The following is a 22,016-nucleotide window of genomic DNA, read 5'->3' as shown; positions in this document are numbered from 1 at the left end:
AATTTATAAGTCTGTATTTTTATTCTTACCATTTTAATATATTTTTTGTCATTTTAATTTTTGATAATATATTTGATGTGTGAACTGGTTAATTAATTATTTCACCTCCTTCTATTAACTTTTCTCTTTAGTTTTACCAATATTAATTACAAGAATGCATAGTATGACATAGATCGATACAGTGATAGATAAAAATAAAGCATAGCTTAATAGATAAAGCATGCATAGCTTAATAAAAGCAACGACCCATTCCTTGTTTTTTGCCTAGTCTCTTATTCAATCCTCAGTATACGAACTTGTCCAACTTCTCAGGAGACAACTTGTCCCAATAAATTCTTGCGAGAAAGATAAGATGTTGGTTAGTTTTTAAAAAAATATCATTAAGTTATGAACATCCAAAAAGGGAAAGAGAAACTGAAGCTACAACATTCAAGGTTGAATACTAGTGCACAAATTACATCTTTGCGAGGGCATCTCAATGATTTGCATATTAAAAGGCAATAATAAAATGTGATTTCAGATAGGTACGGGTAGCATCATTGTTTAACCAACCTTGAGGCTTTGGGATAGATCTATTTCTAAAAATGACCTGTGTCGAGGTATAAATGATATCCACTGGTACATCATGGATTAGCAGCTTTTCAACTGGAATATCATCCACCAATTGGCAGTCATGCCCTGCAAGGATAGTTCTCAGTATGTTATACACCAAAAGAAGACAAATTGCAAATTTTACACATGGCAACAATAAACAGAGTAAAAAATTTTCTTGCAGCTCTACGAGTGACCACATCACACACCTTCACCACATTTTTTCTTGCCTTCAAGGGAACATCAGGAATTTGAGACACTCACATACATGATAAATTATTATTAGACTATTAGCAGGCAAGGGCACTGGTTTAGGGACAAAACTTATGGTATCTCATTTTGTTTACCTCAAATATGTCATTAAGGATTCTTGCTATTTCTCTTAAGTCTGGAGAATCATCCTCATGCATGGCAGCCATCAAAGGAGTCCTGAAATTCCATCAGGTAATAATTTCAATTTAAGATTTCGAGGATAATGGAACAATATGCACACTATAGAATATTTAATATAACATTTTCTGTCTAATAAACAAGAAGAAGAAAATATTTATTTTTCTTCATTTTCTCTTTATTTAAGTGATAAATGACAACCTCTTTCTTCATTTTATTTCTTCAAGACCAACTGCTTTGGTAATAACTCCACACAATTATTAAAAATGGAAGCAAGTCATCTAAGAGTTTAGGAATATAATATCAGTAGAAAATGCCAACACAGTATACATTATGTTCGCCGGCACAAAAAGGAAACATTCAAAATTACAATGTAGGAAATAGCAATTCTATTCATTTTTAAGGCATATAGATCAACTACCTTGATTGAATGTACAGGACCAAAGCTTTGTAAACTCCTCTTCAGCATCTTCTTCTAGTTCTAAATGCAGATTTTCATCACAATAATAATCATTACAATCACAACAGAAAGAAAAAAAAGATTAATTGTGATCACATAAAGTACTTATTCTAAACATGTACGTTGGAACTTTTAAAAATGTCAAAATCTTCAATAGCACTTTGTTTCTGTGGTTTATATAACTCAGTCCAAAATGATGGATAGGTCTGGCCACTTTTATAGCAAATTTCCAGTGTGATAATTGTATCCAGAAATTTCTCATAAAAACATTTCCAGAAGGTAAATAAATATTGCATTTTAATTAAAAAAAATAAATGAAAAGGGGGAACTTTCAGATGCAGCTCTAACACAATCATTCATACGTACCTATAATGCAGTATCAGAATCTGCAGTTCATGACAGCATTTTGCAATAGTCATGACAGCATTATCCTCTAGTTGAGGCTTGTCTTGAAGGAGGATTAGAGTTTGCAGTTTTGAGAATTTTGAAACTGTAACAGTCGTTTTTTTTTAATAAATAAATAATACAGTAATAAGTTAATAAATAAATAAATAAAAATATAATTAGGTCATAAATCTCCACTATATAAACAAAATGTTAACCTAGAGCAGCTTTTACAAAACACTTCTGCCCCTTTTTCTTTTCTGACGCACAAGAACCCTAACAGAGCAACCAGAGGAGGAGCTCTAGAGAGCACCAGAGACGCCACCATTGCTAACAGAGAACATTTAAGCGACTACCTCGAGGTAAGGGATGAGTTACTCACGCTTGGGGATTAGAATGAACATGTGTAGGGATCCCTAGAGGATCAATTTTTGGGTTATTTTGGGGTGTTTATGAATTTAATTATGTTTTCATGTTTAATCGCGGATTGAGTGTGTTTGATGAACCAATTGGTGTTCTGTTGCGAGTTTGTTGTGGGATTGATGTGTTTCTCTGTTAGGTGTGTACCTTAGGAATTAGAATTCTTTATAATTAACATAAAAAATTGTGTGGTGGTGATTTTGTTTATACCAGATATGTTGGCCTTTCAATCTTTTTCCTGTGCTAATGTATATTGTGTCCAGATAATTATTTTTACACCGCAGTGTATACGTGTACATATATATTGATACTGTTTTTTTTACAAACTGTATATTTTATTTCACGTGGGTAATTTCTTGTCATGAAATTCATAGGTGTAGGGATTGTTGGATAATTGAATTGGCTAAAATCATTTAAAGAAATTAACTAAAATTGTATTCACATTGTAATTAGGCATTTTCTTGATGTTGGCAACTTAGTTGAAATATATTAAAAATATAGGTATACATGTTGTTCATAGAAATCAATATGAGTATATATTTTATTGTTATATATAATTTGTATTTACTTAATAATATATTTGATATTATTGTGATTACTTTATATTAATATATATTTAATACTTTTTATATGTTATATGTGATATGTACGTTTACGTTTACGTTAATATATATATTTTGTTATATATTTTGAATATAATATACTTATATATATATTTTACGTGTATTTTATAGTTACTTGTTTATAAGCCTTGAAGTTAAATATTGTATATTATTATTATTATGATAAATTGTTATCTAATTGTTGAGTATATTTTGTAATTAGTTAGAGTGTGAAATGTTAGACTGTAGACATGAAATATGGTTGTGAATGAGTGTGTGATTGATATTTGTAGAGATATTACTTGTCATGTGAGTTATGAGTTATATAGTAACCCGACCACTGTGTACCTTGAGAGAACTTTTATGCGCAGTGTTAAAGAAAATTGTAGGATTCCTAGTTAGGATCCTGAAGGGTTAAACTGTAGCGCATTTTGTTAAATATGTTGGAATATAAGAGTGAGGTCGTGGGTATTATATAACTCATAAACAGTGTCTGCGTGCAAATAAAAAAAAAATATATTTTAGGGGTTGGACCTGAATCAGGAAGGTGAGGCCCAAACGGATTCTTCGGAGTCTAGGCCTTGGGGGTAAAGATACTCGGTTTGAGTGCTCCTTTAAGCCCATGTTGATCCCATGTGGTTGGGGCATTCTCGCAAAACAGAGTAACCCTGACTGGTCACCTTATGATGTTACTTAGTGAGAGTGACCGAGTATACCCATTGTGTGGTGTGCTTTGTCATGTACTCCTAAGCGCCCCAGTGTTGTTTTTCACTGACATGGTACCACATTGCATATAGGCTTGAGTCTTAGTATAATTGTTGCATAACGCTTGTGTTTGAATTTCATTAAGTTAACAATTGTGGTTGATGTTATTTTATGGAGTGTGTAAACTTGAATGGGTGTGAATAATGTGTGCGATTTTGTGCAGTAATGCTATTTATATAAATTCAGCTTTAAGTATTATATGTTTCACATGCTCTAATGTTTTATTATATACGAATGTGATAACTCACTCCCGGTGTGTGTTTGTGTTTGGGCTGATTGCCACTTTGTTTCAGGTGAGCCTTCATATGATGAGTCACATGCTAGAGATGGAGAGACTTAGTCTGTGATAGGGATTATGATTTACTGAATGATATAATTGTGTTATACTTTTCTTCTTTAGTTTTTTTTTATTATTTATTTAGAGTGAACGGCCTTGTTTTGAGCCGGGATAATCTTATCTCTTATTAAAAAAAAATATATTCTATTATGTTTTCACTAAGTGGATGTGAACCTTTACCCTTTTGAATTGATTTAAATTAAATGTGTTTAAAAAGAAAAATTATTAATTAATTTTGTTTTTTTTTTCTTCTTTTATTATTATGTGTTTATAATCTTTTAAATAAATTTTGTATGATTTATTTAATTAGTTAGTTATAATTGTAAGGGTAGAGGGTGTCACAGAAACAAGAGATAAGACCAAGTTATTCATGTTCTTGCTACACCTGAAGAGAGATGAATTGCAAGAACCTGTTATTACTACATTCCATGAACTCCACAATAACTACAAGCACTCCAAATATCAGTACCTTTACCAACACAGAATAATTGCAATTTAAAAACACTTCATGCCACTTAAAAACGGTTAGCCATGTTTTACAAGGAGCATTATAATTTTTTTTAAAAAAAACTCAATAGGGATTAGAAAACCATTTTTTAACCCCATATATATTACATCACATTCTCAACAGAAAATCCTAGCTTATTCTTATTTTAATGGAATAGAATCCTTATTGATCAAATCAGCATCCCAGATGTTCTAATATATCAGATGAATTAATCTCGGCAAACCAATTGATATTTTCATTGGTAAATTCAAAATATTACCAAAAATGAAGGAGAAACCAGTTTTCTCATATGACTTATATGCATACAAGAGTTGGAAATTTTAAATTTTCAATCCAATTCCATATGTTCGTATGCCAGACCTTACTTACAATATACCCCACCAACAGCGTCCTCACATCGAAAGTAGCGGGGAATCGAACCCACTAGATATGTGTCTGGTTCTTACTAACTGGACCGTGATAAAAACTTTAATAATAATAATAATAATAATAAAACAAGCAACCTCATCTCAATTTTGAGGTTTTAAATATCGGAGGCGATTGTGTTGGGGTTGATATCACGAACAAATGCAACTGATGTGGTCAAAATTGCAGTGGCGGATGGTTAAAACACCTTGATATTGTGGCCCAAATCATGGTGGTGGACCATTTTTAAAACCTTGGTGACAACAAGAGAACAATGTGTGTGTGTGTGGCGAAGCGTTAGTTACCTATTCGCGTGGACCAATGCAACGGGATCGAGATAGGACTCGGGGTTCCACAAGTAGCTGAGGCAGGACGTGCTGTAGCAGGCGCAGAGAATGCACTCGTACATCCCACCCAGCTTCTCCCTCTCCTTCTTGCTCTGCAGAATCTCTTTTCTCGGCACTGGTGGGCTCTTCCTCTTCAGTCATGGCTCGACACTCTTGTACTGATTGTAGAAGTTCGTCATGTCCATGACCAGGTCCTTGAAAACAAACACGTGCGGCAAAGGAGTGACCATCGTGGTGGCTGAGATTTTTTTTTTAGGGGATCTTGGTGAGGAACGAGAGGTCGTTGCAGCCATCGATGTTCATTGCACAGGAGCCGTAGATCCCCTCACGACATGAGCGTTGGAATGTGAGGCTCGGGTCAATCTCGTTCTTGATATTGATGAGTGCATCGAGGACCGTCGGCCCGCACTCCTTTAGGTTGATCTGGTAGTCCTTAGCTCGGGCTTTGAGGGGTTTTTGGGGTTCCAACGGTAGATTTGGAAGGTTTTGAGGGTTGGGGTTTCACGGGCCTTGGGCTCCACCTACTGGGCCTTCGCCTCCGACGCATGGGCCATAAGAATGGCCAGCTTGATCGCTGGCAAGGAGGGGACACGCTGCGCCGTCCTCTTTAGTAACTCCATCGCACTACTAAAAAATAATTTTTTTACGACGCACATTCTAAGGCGGTTTCCTAGAACCGTCTTCAACACCCATCTTCGTAGTTACGGCGTGATGGCGTTTTCGTAATTTTCACAGTTCCTTCTACGACAGGTGTGTTTAGCAAACCACCTTTGTTAATTTTAAAAACAATAAATTAAAAAATTATAGTTTGGTCCATACCTGTGCCCCCTTATACCCTAAAGCTCAGTTGACGCAAGTCATAGCTCTGTTGTCGTACCTCTCATCCTGTGTCTTTGATCTCCTCTGTCGTACCTGCCGCCGTGACCTCCTCTGCTGTGCCACCACGCCGGAGTCACCTAATCCCTAAACAAGCAACACGTCCTGCTCGATTCCCGCCATGGGCTTCCCCCCGCTCTCGAAGGTGTGTGGTTCCTCTTTATATTTTTCGCTTTAACATTTAATACTTGAATGAGGGTTTGTGGTAGTTTTAAGACAATTCTCGAATTAAGCTACGCTTGGCACTGTGTCTGCTATTCAGGATGCCGCTACGGCCAACCTGGTTGGGCTCTTTGAGGGTACCAACCTCTGCGCTATTGATGGTAATAGAGTTACCATTAAGGGTTTGTCATTTACAAAGCCGTAGTGGTTTCTAAGGGTTTTCTAGTAGTGTCAGGAAACCCTAGTGATTAATCTCATTGTGAAATGACGATTAAGATGACCGTGAACCAAAAGGTGGTAGTGGAAGCAGAAATTATCTTTCAGCACAACATTCTGATGTTGGACGTGAAGTATCATATTTGCATGGCACAAGAACACAACATGAAGATCGAGGTTTCACCAAAATCACCTCCACCTTCCGTTCCGATCTTTGGCTAAGTATGATTTTCCTCTTAACTCATAAACTTATCTACATAGGGTACGTTTGATTTTTTGCTTTGTCCCCTATCTTGATAACATGATTCCGTGTTCTTATGAATACTATGTTGATATACAGGTCGGTCGTTCGGGGAGGTTTGCACACCTAGTTTTGACGGTGAACTTGACCACCTACGAGGATCACTTCAATTTGTAATATTTATGTTAGCTATGACTAATTTAAGAGATAACTCCTGTAGATTTCTCATGTGTTTCCATTTATTTTGTTCAGGTATAGGATTGAACAAGAACTTGGCACTAAAATAAAAGAAATTCCACCACACATTGATTAGGTAATATATTGTTGGTATCTGGTGATAAATACTTGGATTGTATTCACAACCATGGTGAAAAGCATAGGTGAGTGTAGGAATTTTTTTCAATGCTGCGGTTGTAGAAATAGAGCATTATAAGTATGTGTAGAAATCTAGCCATTATATATTGTGGTGTAAATATAATTCTTTTTATGAATAACAATGCACAATATTGGATGTGTGTTTTAGCCTTGGATGACAAGTAGTGAGAGGAGAGGGAAAAGAGTGAGCACTGATATATGTGCAATTATGTTTAAAGTGGATGTTGAGAGAACTTGGATTTCGTGAATAATATTTATAGGTTGAGAATTGTGAATTAAGGAGGTGAGAGTATGTCTTACTTTTGAAATCAAAACATGTGTATACATGGCTTGCTGTAGTCTGCAGCATTATATGGTAGTTGAAGCAATCTTTCCTTTGAACTCTTCTTCTGGCTCCTCGGCTTGTGTTTACATCATGCACCTCTAACTTATAGTAGTAGATGCTGATTCTTCATATTTGTATGAAAAAATCCTCACGACGAGAGAGAGGGAGATAAAGAAGAATGTGTTTGAATTCTGAAAATATTGGAACATGTCTTCTACTACTGTGGTGGGGTGGGTCTTGGATGATTAATTTTGACAAGAAAACTATTTGAATAAGTGAATATCTCATCCATGTATATCAACATCAATAATTTTTTTACTGTGTAATATTTTTTATAATGATAAATTCAATTTAGGCAGAGGGAGTGTTGTATGTCTTAAAGGTCTCAACTCAGCAATGATGGTCTTATTTCAGGGAACATATCTGCATCACAAAGAAATCAAAGCTGCAATAGGTATAAAAATCACTGCCCAAGTGCTTCTTTGTGATATTAAATTGACCACTTTTTATGCTATTTTTTTTATCCAATTGTCTTATTCTTACAAATGTCTAAGCTTTGGTTTTATTCAGGGCCTTGAACATGCCATTCTTGGCACTGATTAATATGTGGTGAAGTCTGATGATAATCAGTGAGAGTGTTTTAAGTACAAGTATGATAATGACATTAACCTTTTCCATGGGACTCTCCAATCTTTAGCTAAAATGGCCAACAAGTTTGTGGTTAGCAGAGGATTGGAAAAAACAAATGGACCCCGACCTGTGCAGTGTTTTTCTCTTATTTCTGATTCTGACTATTATGAAGATGTAGATAAATTTAAGATTGTATTATGGTTTTGTGTACGAGCTTATTGGTTTCTTATATAGGTAATTCTAGAAAGGATTTGGTTGTCTCTGAATTCTTGGACAGACCAAAATTATCATTTAGTAAACCCAAACCTAGAAATCTGAAAGTCTTTCTATCAATTTAGTTACTAGATTGGAGTGATGAGAGATTGTAGTACCAAGGGTTTTATAATAATTGACATTCTAAGTATTCGTCAAATTGGCAACTATGTGGGCAAATGTTTGTGCAATCCATAATTTTTAGAAATTCTGTGTACATTTAGTTTAGGAATACTGGTGAAATTGTTTTATTAAATTTTTACTTTCTCATGGCTTTGATTTATGCTTATCTCTGTTTTTATTGTAATTATTCAGTGTTTTTTTTAAAATAGTTTCAACAGCATTCTTTTACTAAGTTATACAAGGGAGCCATGATAGAAAAGCATAATTTCCATTCAACAATGACTACTAACAACGCTACTGAGGAAGGAAGTGAACAAAAACAAACGTAAGTTCTTTTTTATCTGAGATGACAGATTTTTGGGAGTACGTGATCCTTTTATAAATATGTAATAGCATTCAAAACTTGCTATTGATTGTGTTTGTGTTATAATTTTGGATGCAGGAATGTTGATTAATTATATATATATAGATCATTTCTCCATTGTTTTGTTAAGATTATGGACTCTTAAAAAAACATTTAGCATAAAACACCCATGCAAAATTTTGTAATTTTCTAGTGTTGATGTTATATTTTGACAGGCAACACTTTGCAGACTAGTTGTTAACTGTTGATTTCTTGTTTCTAGCTAAGCATGATTTGGTTATTGAACAAGGACTCTCCAATGTTATAAAGTGGCCTTTTTTCTTATTGTCTAATTTTTACCTTGAGAAGTGGTTGTTGAGAGTACAATCTATGTTATCATACAACATATGCAATATTTTGACCCCCCCCCCTCCCCAAAATAAAATGGAAGACTTAAGAACTAACATAAATTTACTTCTATATATTTTTCTTCTAATGATTAATTTTTTTAAGGCATTTTCAAAATGCAGAGAATGTTAATGTCATGTGAATATATTGATTAAGGTTTAGCACTCTTCTCTAATTAAGATTCTATGTTGTCTATCATGGGGGTATGATATGATATCCGAGCAAAAGTTAGGTTGCTGCTTGATTCTGATACTTCAACCAAAATGGCAAGAATAGCAAAATCTTTAAGTCTCAGTTGTTGCAGTAGGTCACATTTCCTTGAAAATTTTCACAATTCAAGTCTCATATAAGATGGCAATAATCCACCTACTTATTAAATACTAACCTACATAGATATCCCTTGAGACAGTTGTCATTATGCTCCTTACTTTTTGAGGCAACATTATGCAGGATATCTGTAACTTTTATTGATAAGGATGGTGAAGAGAAGCATATCAAAGTCCCTGTTGGAATGTCTATGTTAGAAGCTGCTCATGAAAATGACATTGAACTAGAAGGCAAGAGCTTTGATTTTATAATTCTATTATTTCCCCTCAAGATTTTGGTCTTCTAAATACTGTTGTTTTTTTTTTCTTTTAAATGTTTGAGATAGCAGGTTGGTCATATTTGATCCATCTAGCCACCCCACCTGTTGGGTTAATTTTTTTTTTTTTTTGTTTAGTTATGCTAGAATCACTTTTCATTTTGGTAGTCTGCCTTTACTTTGGAAAAAGCTCGCCAAAAATGAGACTATTTTTAATAGGTTTAGACTCACTACACTTTTACTTGCCTACTTTAGAGACAAGTTCACTTGAGAAGAAGATTATCCCCTCCTTTGCTTATGATGGATATGCTGACCCTTCTCGTGTGCCTCATAATATTTCAATTTGCTCATAGCATATTCATTATTGATTTAGCTTACTTTTCATTTTGCCTAAGCTGATTTCCCTCCCTTGATAAACTCCTATACTTAAACTAGTGTACTTAATTTGCTTTAAACTATCAAATATTTGAAAATTTCATATTCATTGCATAAAATTTAATTAATTTCATATTGTCACGTATTTACTACAGGTATTTGAACCTTATTTCAACTCTGTAAATACAAGAAAAGTACCTCCAAATACAAAAAAAAAAAAAAAATTAACATCGGTTCTAAAAAGACCGATGTAGAATGCGGATCATTCTAAGACGGTCATGTGTGAAAGACCATCTTAGAATGCTCAGCATTCTACATCGGTCCCTCAGTAATAGTCGTAGAATGATCAACATTCTACATCAGTCCTTCAGAGCTGACCGTCGTAGTTTCCTCAGCATTCTACATCGGTCGTTGGCAACCATCGTAGTATAGGCGATCCCTTTTGACGACGGCCGTAAATCGATGTAGTTGGTCCCGAATAACCGATGTAAAAGACTGGTTTTCTAGTAGTGTTGCCATGGAACAATTGCAATTCATGGCAGGAATAATTAAAAAGGGGCTTAAAGGGTTAAAAAATTTGACCTTTTTAATTTTTTGGTTCATGAATCAAAGGAAATACCAACTTCTTGTGGTTGAGAAGTTGTTGGATCTTGGTGATAAGGACCTGAATCTAATCTGCATAATAATACAGATGAAGCAACTTTGCAAAAATATGTAGATAATAATAGTAATAACTACATGCGAAGAAGCAAAGTGAACGTCAAGGGAGGAGAGGAGGGTTGGGGAGGGGAATGGGTTTGGGTTGAGGTATGTGAGGATGAGAGGAGAGGAAAGGACGGGAGGGACCAAGAATGAAAAATTGAAAACGATAAATATGTGAGGAGATGAATGGACGCGAGGAAAGTAAAAACCCAGTCACGATGGTTACTTTGTAAACCCGACATTGAAAATTTAATTTCAAATTTGAAAAGATCTTTTAATGACCACCGCTACAAAAAAAGTTCTTTTTGAAAAATTATAATTATTTACAAAAAATATCATCGCTACCCCAATGACGACGATTTTTGGACAACCGTCTTTAAATGCGTGTCGTGAAAAACCTTTTTTTTTAGTAGTGATCACTTTTTTATATAAAAAATAAATTGAGACAGAAAAAAGAAAAAAAATTATTAATTTAATTGAAAACAGATAACAATATCGTGAAAGTGCTATAAAATTACTTATTAAAAACATATTCAAAACCATAAAATTATGAATGGAACTCATTAAATAAGAAGAGACTTACAAAGTGTTGTAATTATAATGAATTTCAATCAATAATAAAAAGTATGTTACTATTATTTATCTTTTTGTATAATATAATATGATGGACAATTTGATGGGTTCTTAAAGCCTGTTAAAATTTAGATACTTGTAATATGGCAACAACTTTCTATTTGTTGTATTGGATAGTTATATAGAAATCATCATTCAATTTCTCTGTTCTTCCATTTATTATTCAATCTCTCAATATCTCTCTCTCTGAGCTCTTCTACTATGTCTTAGTTGTGACTAGATTTAATCAATCTATCTGCATTGACGAAATGTAATTTCATACTTTAGCCTTTGAACTGACGAACCTTTTGAATTGTTTGTTTGTTAATTGTGTGTGTTATTGAAAGAAATGAGTTGGCTTGAGGCATTTAGATTCCACAAGACAACTTGATACATTGTTCAAGAATGTGGTTTTTCCAAAATTCTAGCTTCAATCTTATGAAATTGCAAATGGGTCTCGATTTCTCAATGGTGCTTGTCACAACATGCCCTTTTGCGGGCATGCGAGGCGAGGCTCACGGGTGCGCTTTCCAAAGGAGGAAAGATGCGCGGAGTCGCCACCAACATTTATTTGTGGGAAACGTCGGAAAAACCGAAGGAAACCGGTCAAAAACGAAAATTCTAAGTTCGGGAGTTGTATTTACGTTTGAGGAAGGTATTAGCAGCTCTCACGTTTGTCTCAAAGGACAACAGCCTATTTTTTAGAATTGTGGAAATTGTGTTACCTTAACTTTTATTTCTTTTTATTTTTTTGAGGTCGACAAAAGCGGGGACTTTTGCTCCTACGTACCCTCCATCGAAGAGGAAATCAGACCTACGTAGTTCTTTCTTAAGAGTGAATCAAGTGATTCTTTTTACTTGAAAGGTGATCATTTTAAGGCGTTGGACCTTAAAAATGATCCATTTACTTGATAAGGAAAATTGAAATGATAAACTTTCAAATCCCATTTAGTGACCTTTTTTGTGGACGAGCTTGACTAGGCGAATTGATTTTAGCCTTAGTTTCACTTTAGTTATTAATCAATTCGATTAAGAATGAGAAATCCCAAAGAGAAAACGTCCGATTGATTTTTCGTTTTATTTTACTAAAAGGTATTTTTTTATTATTATATTATTATTTTACCTCTTTTTTGATTTCCAACGTGGTTACGGCACGATCCAACGGTCGGAATTCATTTTAACAGAAATTAACGGATATTACAAATCAAATGATCGGTGGAAATTTATTTTATTTTTTGATTAGGCGATAAATGACTTAAATAAATGACTGAAGCACGTCAAAAAGGGGGTACGGAAAGAAAATGAAAATGAGAATAAAAATACATGAAACAAAATGTGGACCACCACACGTACATAGAATGAATTGAAAAGCTCGGTTTGAGGTACTTACCAGTTGAAGACTGAAGAAAACGAATAACGAACGATGAATGTCGAAGAACGGTTGAAAATCTTCACGTAATTACTCACGGAAACGTTACGAAAGCGCCTCGGCTAGGATTTTCTTCACGGAAACAATTTTCCTCAGCAATTTCAAGAGAATAAGAAGTGCCAAGAAGGGTGACCCCTTTCCTCTACACTTCTTCCCCTATTTATAGCAAAATAGGGGAGGAGCTTGCCACCCAGCTCGCCCAGGCGAGCAAGGTTGCTTCCTCCAGAAGCAACCGCCTTCTGGAGGAAGAAACTGGAAGGCCCAAGTGGGCTTGATTGCTATTTGTACCCCCCCCCATTTTTACTAAATGCACCCCCTTCTACTTTTTTTGGTAATTCTTTTTCCGTAACGTTACGAAACTTTACGAATTTCGTAACGACACCTATTTTCTTTCCGTAAGGTTACGAATCCTCACGGATCATTTATTTACTCTTTTTTAGCTTTCGAAGAAGTTACGGAAACTCACGGATTGTGCAAAAACACCTCCTTTTGGTTTCCGCTACATTACGGAATTTCACAGATCGTATAAGCCTGCTTCCTTTTGATTTCCGGCATGTCTCGGGACTTCACATATTGTGAAACAAAGGATGTCAAGTATCTCAAAGCGGAAGATTAAAGGTTGCATATCATCAAGTAATAATCCCCGGACGAAATTAGGGTATGGCAGTTGCCCCTCTTTACTTACCTTTTATCGGAGATAAGAGGAAAGTAAAGATAAGACACTGATTTCGTCTGTCTTGCCCTTTCCGTGATTAGTCTATGACGACTCTCGTCTCTACTCCTTCTCTTTCTGCACAACACAAAACAAAATACAAACAACAACAAAAACAACAATATTATAATATACATATACACGTTTGGCAAAGGAATCAATCAGGAAAATAAAAAAGATCACATTTCCCAGTCAAGAGGATCCGCACTTGACGATGAAAAACCCTGGAGAATGGAGGATTGCACTAGAGGGTCCTCACTAGTCAATCATGAAGTATGGCTCCAAACTCTTTGGGTGGAGGACGCATGAACGAAAACGCAATTCATGGGGCTCTGAAAAAAAGGGCGAGGATGGAGGATTGCACTAGAGGGTCCTCACTAGTCAATCATGAAGCATAGCTCCAAACTCTTTGGGTGGAGGATGCATGAACGAAAACGCAATTCATGGGGCTCCGAAAAAAAGGCGAGAATGGAGGATTGCACTAGAGGGTCCTCACTAGTCAATCATGAAGCATAGCTCCAAACTCTTTGGGTGGAGGATGCATGAACGAAAACGCAATTCATGGGGCTCCGAAAAAAAGGCGAGAATGGAGGATTGCACTAGAGGGTCCTCACTAGTCAATCATGAAGTATGGCTCCAAACTCTTTGGGTGGAGGACGCATGAACGAAAACGCAATTCATGGGGCTCCGAAAAAAAGGGCGAGGATGGAGGATTGCACTAGAGGGTCCTCACTAGTCAATCATGAAGCATAGCTCCAAACTCTTTGGGTGGAGGATGCATGAACGAAAACGCAATTCATGGGGCTCCGAAAAAAAGGCGAGAATGGAGGATTGCACTAGAGGGTCCTCACTAGTCAATCATGAAGCATAGCTCCAAACTCTTTGGGTGGAGGATGCATGAACGAAAACGTAATTCATGGGGCTCCGAAAAAAAGGCGAGAATGGAGGATTGCACTAGAGGGTCCTCACTAGTCAATCATGAAGCATAAATCCAAACTCTTTGGGTGGAGGATGCATGAACGAAAACGCAATTTATGGGGCTCCAAAAAAAAGGCGAGAATGGAGGATTGCACTAGAGGGTCCTCACTAGTCAATCATGAAGCATGGCTCCAAACTCTTTGGTGGAGGATGCATGAACGAAAACGCAATTCATGGGGCTCCGAAAAACAAGCGAGAATGGAGGATTGCACTAGAGGGTCCTCACTAGTCAATCATGAAGCATGGCTCCAAACTCTTTGGTGGAGGATGCATGAACGGAAACGCAATTCATGGGGCTCCGAAAAAAAGGCGAGAATGGAGGATTGCACTAGAGGGTCCTCACTAGTCAATCATGAAGCATGGCTCCAAACTATTTGGTGGAGGATGCATGAACGAAAACGCAATTCATGGGGCTCCGAAAAAAAGTCGAGAATGGAGGATTGCACTAGAGGGTCCTCACTAGTCAATCATGAAGCATAGCTCCAAACTCTTTGGGTGGAGGATGCATGAACGAAAATGCAATTCATGGGGCTCCGAAAAAAGGGTGAGAATAGAGGATTGCACTAGAGGGTCCTCACTAGTCAATCATGAAGCATAGCTTCAAACTCTTTAGGTGGAGGATGCATGAACGAAAACGCAATTCATGGGGCTCGGGAAAAAAGGGCGAACATGCTTTTTGCAAAGAAAAATAAATCATTCGCGAGAGCACCATATCTTAGAGAAACAATATAATTGTGCCAAGGGTAATCTTCCTTGTGACCGAAAATGAAAGGGCAGGATGTCAACATTTAGCTTCTAAATGAACATGCGGGGGAAACATCGGGCTAAGCTGAAAATAAATCACTCATAGTGTATAAAACTCACACAGGCAAGTGTTTCACCCTATTCCCAAATCATAACTGCACCATGACTTTATTTTGCACACGATTTCCTATCGAATCAAAGATCAAACGTACGATCACGGACCAATAGGATTTTCTCGAGGGTAGTGTTTTTTTGGAGAGGAAGCTGGGTGTTTCGGTCTTTTCCTCTTTGTTCATGTGAGGTGGGATATCGCTAGTCGAGAATGACTTTGAATGGCAATTCGAAAGGAAAAGACACCAAAAATGGGTTTTCCTTTGCCGACAGTCACTTATCTTGCCGAAAATTTATCTGGTCTGAAGATTTTCCATTCCCTTTCTTTCATTGATCGAGAATTACTCTATTTTCCTCCGATCTTTTCCATTTTCACTTTCTTTCGATCTTCGATCGGGAATCCTTCTTTTTCTTTCTTTTTTATTGTTCTTTTTCTTTCTTTTCTTTTCACTTCTTCCTTTCCTTTCTTTGGGAAATCGGGTTTTAGCATTCTATTTGCTCTCCCTTGAGGAGATTCCGCTGTCCTTTGCTTCGGGGGAAAGGATGAGGATTCTTTTGATAGGCCAAGGTTCAAAAAAGTCTAAGGTTGTGTTTCAATGGGATCTTTTATCGTGGGAACCCAATCTTGATATCTGGGGCAAAACAAATTTGGGTGTCAAGGTGTCGGTCTCGGGCCGAACTCCCATATTACTCCACAAGGCACGCGTGACAATGATGATTTGAAAACAACGTGCAAAATTAGTCATGGCTACAGCCAGGTGGGCACTCAAGCATCCTGTTTATGGCATTGTGATACTATGGTTGCGAATTTACACAAACAGACCCAACGTTTCCAAGTTATGTTCTTTCATCAGTTCAATGAATTCATCCATTCTTATCTCGGTTATTCCGGAAAATAAAATCTTAGCGTCTGTCCCTTGTTTCCAAAAGATACGTTTGCTCTTTACGAATGATTTATACTTCTTAACTATAACATGTCGACCTTCGCAGTCTTTCTCTATTTTTCCTTTTTGTTTCATTTTTATATATTCACAAAATTATACACCTATGGTCCTCTATGAAGAAATTTTTCTTTGTATATCTACACTCTTCTACATGACAAACGTTTTCTGTATACACATTGGAACTCTCTCTCTCTTTACGTCACATGGTCAAACCCTATTTACATTCAAAGATCTTTTACGTTTTTCTCCAACGCACACCTATGGTTCATACAAAAGTTTCTTTATATACACTCGTTGTTCACACACACAAGAATTTCTCTACACATATTTTTTTAAAAAAAAAAAAAAACCCTTCTATGCACATTTTCCTTTTTCTTTATATACGCAGACATTTTATTCACAACACTTCTTTCTTTTTTATCATGATTTTGGTTCATTTTATTTTTAGGACGACGTTCCTAAATGAAAAATTCTACGCGATTCCGGAATTTCAACAGGCACTATTGACAACAACGAAACAAGTACTAACGTAACGACTCAAACGATATGTATGTACAAAACAAAAGTCAATCAAAACGAAACAAACGTTAGTCCCTTAGTTAAACAAAAATAAAATGATACGTAACAGGAAAAAATGGAAACATAACATAAAAAGAAATACGGATCTAGGGATCTCCCAATCATGTGGCTCCGCTCCCTCCCAAGAAATCAAGCAAATCGATCATCTCCTCATTCTCGCGGGCCTCATCTGCCTCGTCGGGAGCCTCTGCTGGTGCCTCCGGCCAATCTCCGGGCCAAGCGACCTCTGCCCTGAACTGATCCGAAGTAGGGCATGGAAAAGAAGTAAAACCCTGGCTCTGTAGGTTGAGGCTTAGCTGGTAAAGACAGTCATGAGTCTGCATGTACGCCCGATGGTTGGCCGCCTGCTGGCGAACCACATGTCGTAAATACTGCTCTGAATCAAATGGCCCATCTGGGCCAGCCTGATGAGGTGGCGGCATGTCCGTGGCCTGTGGTGCATCACCTTGGACCTGTCTCTGCGTGCAGTACTTCTCAATAAAAGCCCGGGTGATGGGTGGCTGAATCACCTTGCTAGGTGCAACGGGGACTCCGAACGACTGGCAGAGTCCTGTGATCAGCGCGGGAAATCCCAAGGCCCTGTTGGACTTATCCGGGTCCAAAGGGTGCCGGGTAGGCGCCATACCTGCAAATAGATAGATGGCATCAGGAATCAACTGAGCCACGTGAATGCTCATCCGTGTCAGGATGGCGTACACCAGCTGACACTTCGGCAGGGGGAGGTCGGAATTATGGTTGCTGGGCTGGATGTTGCTGAGTAGCAAAGTCATTGGTGAGTATCAGAGCACCCCCAGAAAAAGCTTTTTTCACCACGAAAGGTCCTTTGTAATTCGGGGCCCACTTGCCTCGATTATCCTTAACAGCGTGGGACATCTTCTTCAGCACAAGTTCCCCCTTGTTGAACTTGTGCGGGCGTACCTTCTTGTCAAACGCGTTCTTTATCCTTCGTTGATATAGGCGTCCATGGCTCATGGCCGTCAAACGCTTACCTTCAATAAGGTTGAGTTGGTCGTAGCGTGCTTGAGCCCATTCTAACTCTTCTAGGTCTGACTTTGCTATTATCCTCTGAGAAGGAACCTCTACCTCAAACGGGAGTACTGCTTCCATCCCATAAACCAATGAATATGGCGTTGCCCCAGTAGAAGTTCGTACCGAGGTTCTATATCCGTGCAGGGCGAAAGGCAACATCTCATGCCAATATTTGTATGACACTGTCATCTTCTGAACAATCTTCTTAATATTTTTATTTGCAGCCTCTACAGCCCCATTCATCTTTGGCCGATAAGGGGTAGAGTTATGATGTTGGATTTTGAAATCCTCGCACATTCCCTGCATCATCTTGTTGTTCAGATTGGTGCCATTGTCAGTGATGATCTTCCTAGGGAGTCCGTATCGACAAATCAGCTCCTTCTTTATGAATCTGACTACCACACTTCTCGTGACATTAGTATAAGAAGCCGCTTCGACCCATTTGGTGAAGTAATCTATCACCACAAGAATGAAGCGGTGACCATTCGACGCTTTGGGTTCGATGGCCCCAATGACATCTATTCCCCACATGGAAAAAGGCCAAGGGGCGGACATAACATTCAGAGGATGTGGCGAAACATTGACATTGTCCGCGTATGCCTGACATTTATGACACTTCCTTACATGAGCGCAGCAATCGCTTTCCATAGTGAACCAGTAATAACCGGCCCTAAGGATCTTTCTGGCCATAGCATGCCCATTGGCATGTGTCCCAAATGAACCCTCGTGGATCTCCTCAATCATGAAGTTCGCCTCTTTGGCATCTACGCATTGTAGGAGGGTCATGTCGTGGTTTCGTTTGTACAGGATGGTACCACTTACAAAGAAACCAGTAGTCAATCTCCTCAACGTCCTTTTGTCATTGTCAGAAATCCTGGGTGGGTATTCTTTGTTCTCGACATATTGTTTGATGTCGAAGTACCACGGTTTCCCATCCCGCTCTTCCTCTATTGCATAACAATATGCCAGCCTGCCCTGAGATCTGAATTCGATGTACGGCAGATCCCCGTGTGGGGCAAGTTGAAACATGGATGTCAGGGTGGCTAATGTATCAGCCATTTGATTCTCTTCCCGAGGTATGTGGTGGAAAGAAATGTCGTCAAAGTACTTGGCTAACCTCAAGATGTGAGTTTGATAAGGTATCAACTTCGGATCCCTAGTTTCCCATTCTCCTTTCAACTGGCGTATCACCAAAGCTGAGTCTCCATACACTTTGAGTAGTTTTACATCAAAATCAATGGCCGCCTGAACCCTGAGGGCGTATGCTTCGTACTCGGCCATATTGTTGGTACAATCAAAACCTAACCTAGCCGTGAAAGGAATACACTGATCATCCGGGGATACAAGGACTGCCCCTACTCCATGGCCCAAAGCATTAGATGCCACATCTAAGCAAACAATACCTGCAACCTAGCGATTCGTCCCGTGAGGGCCAGTTTCTCAAAGATGTATTTCACGGGATCCATTTTGGAAATAAGCCACGTGGTATGGCTGAGCATGTACTGCCTAAGCCGATGTGATGCCCATACCAGAGCACAACACGTCCTTTCCAGCATTGAGTAATTCATCTCACATGCGGTAAACTTCTTGCTTAGATAGTAGATGGCTTGCTCCTTTTTCCCAGAATCATTGTGCTGACCCAACACGCACCCCATAAACTCGTCCAACACGGTCATGTACAGGAAAAGAGGTCTTCCTGTTACAGGTGGCATGAGCACCGGGGGGTTTGCGAGACTCTGTTTGATCTTCTCGAAGGCCTCTTGGCAGTCACTGTTCCACAGGACCGCCTGGTTCTTACGTAATAGCTTGAAAATGGGCTCACAGGTAGGGGTGAGTTGCGAGATAAATCTCGCGATATAATTCAACCTGCCCAAGAACCCCCAAACCTGCTTCTCCGTGCGTGGTTTCGGCATTTCAAGGATGACCTTCACTTTCTCGGGATCTATCTCTATCCCTTTCTGACTTACGATAAATCCCAGCAACTTCCCCGACTTTACCCCAAAGGTACATTTGGTTGGGTTTAGCTTCAGTTGGTATTTCTGCAACCTTCCGAACAGCTTACATAGATTGACGAGGTGTTCGCCCTCAGTCCGAGATTTGGCAATCATGTCATCTATGTAGACCTCTATTTCCTTATGCATCATGTCATGGAACAATGTCACCATGGCATGCTGATAGGTTGCCCCAGCATTCTTGAGCCCGAAGGCCATCACTTTATAGCAGAACGTCCCCCATAGGGTGACGAAAGTGCTCTTCTCTACATCTTCGGGTGCCATCTTTATTTGATTATATCCCGAGAACCCGTCCATAAACGAGAAAAGGGCGAACTTAGCTGTATTATCTACCAATACATCAATGTGTGGCAGAGGAAAATTGTCTTTAGGACTGGCTCAGTTTAAGTCTCGATAGTCTACACACATTCGCACCTTACCGTCCTTTTTCGGGACCGGGACAATGTTGGCCACCCACTCCGGGTATCACGCCACAGCTAAGAAACCTGCATCGAATTGCTTTCTTACTTCTTCTTTGATCTTCAAAGACATATCAGGTCTCATCCTTCTTAGCTTTTGTTTAACTGGGGAGGACCCAGGATTCAACGGCAACTTATGCTGCACAATGTCGGAGTCCAGACCGGGCATGTCTTGGTATGACCACGCAAAGACGTCTTGATATTCTTCAAGAAGGGTTATCAAGCCTTGGCGGATAGGTGCGGTCATACTGGTTCCCACTTTTACCTCTTTCTTCATTTCACATTCTTCCTGAGCGATCAACCTCTCCAACTCTGGTGAAAGGACGTCCTCCTCCTTTTCCTCGTTTATCGTTTGGCTTACATCTCGATCGAAATCGATCGTCAAACCCTCGTATCTATACCAAACAAAACAAGGAACGGACTTGGTTCCACAGAGGCGCAGCTCACCACCTCGAAGGATTGGAAAGCCGTTTCTAATGATTCTTCCACTGCTTCTACCTATGGTGCGAAGGAGGGGCAGCTCACCTACATATCCTCTTCACCCGATACTATCACCAAAAGTCCACCCACTGCGAACTTCAATTTCTGGTGAAGCGTTGAAGGGACCACTCCCAGCGCATGAATCCAAGGTCTCCCCAAGAGACAGTTATAGGCGGGATTTATGTCCATCACTTGAAACACCACATTGCAAGTAAGGGGGCCTATCTGAATGGGAATGTCGATTTCCCCCATCACTTCTCGCCAAGTACCATCAAAGGCTCGTACCACCATCGAGCTCGGTTTTAAACGTGATACACTAAAAGGAAGTTTTTCCAAAGTGGTCTTCGGCATCACATTCAAACTTGATCCATTGTCAATAAGTACCTTTGCGACAACATGGTCCATACATCTCACCAACACATGTAGAGCCTTGTTGTGTCCTCTCCCCTCAACGGGAATCTCTTTTTCCGCAAACGCGATATAATTATTGGTGGTTATATGATTAACGATGCCTTCGAAACCCTCCACTGAGATATCGTGGACTACATGGGCATCGTTGAGGACTTTTATCAACAGCGCACGATGAGGCTCGGAGTTTATGAGCAGTTCAAGCAACGAGATTCTTGCTGGAGTTTTACTTAGTTGCTCGACTACCTTAAACTCGCTTTGTTGGATGAGGCGGAGGAACTCATAGGCCTCTTCCAAAGTCACTGTTTTTCCTTGAAGACCCTCTTTCTTTTCAGCCCCTCTTACTACCGGAGGATCTACTTCTTTCGAGGGGGTAGCTACATCTGTGGGCTCTTGCACTATGGGCGCTTCCCCCTTGGAGGGCAACTCCACCGAGCGAGGGGAAGTGAACACCCGGCCACTGCGGGTCACGCCACTAAGGCCGGTGATGTTGGTCACCTTAATTGACAGGGAGTCAACTTCGGTTGCAACTCTTTCGCCGAACGCGGGAGGGGTATACTTCCACGAAACGACCTTATTGCTTTGATATGAAAAAGGCGTCGGCTTGGGCGCTGTCCGGGGGTATATGGGTGTGGAGCCGGTCTCTTTCCTAGTGAAACATATTACTAGGGCCTTGGGGGTTAGAGGAACCTTCTTTTCT

The 22,016-nt window shown here is 38.9% G+C and overlaps 1 long non-coding RNA gene and 1 pseudogene across 1 annotated transcript; both read right to left on the bottom strand.

The window, feature by feature from the left end:
* Positions 1 to 981: 981 nt before the first annotated feature.
* On the bottom strand, positions 982 to 1,932 carry LOC106794217 (uncharacterized). Its single transcript, XR_001384378.2, has 3 exons — positions 1,808 to 1,932; positions 1,403 to 1,462; positions 982 to 1,020 (listed from the first exon to the last, which is right to left on the bottom strand). It is a non-coding gene; the product is annotated as an uncharacterized lncRNA (long non-coding RNA).
* A 3,231-nt stretch (positions 1,933 to 5,163) lies between these two features.
* On the bottom strand, positions 5,164 to 6,208 carry LOC100804926 (succinate dehydrogenase [ubiquinone] iron-sulfur subunit 1, mitochondrial-like; annotated as a pseudogene).
* Between the last annotated feature and the right edge of the window lie 15,808 nt (positions 6,209 to 22,016).

This window comes from Glycine max, chromosome 13, assembly GCF_000004515.6.
Source record: "Glycine max cultivar Williams 82 chromosome 13, Glycine_max_v4.0, whole genome shotgun sequence".
Lineage (NCBI taxonomy): Eukaryota > Viridiplantae > Streptophyta > Magnoliopsida > Fabales > Fabaceae > Glycine > Glycine max.
This window is presented reverse-complemented; position numbering and strand designations above follow the sequence as displayed.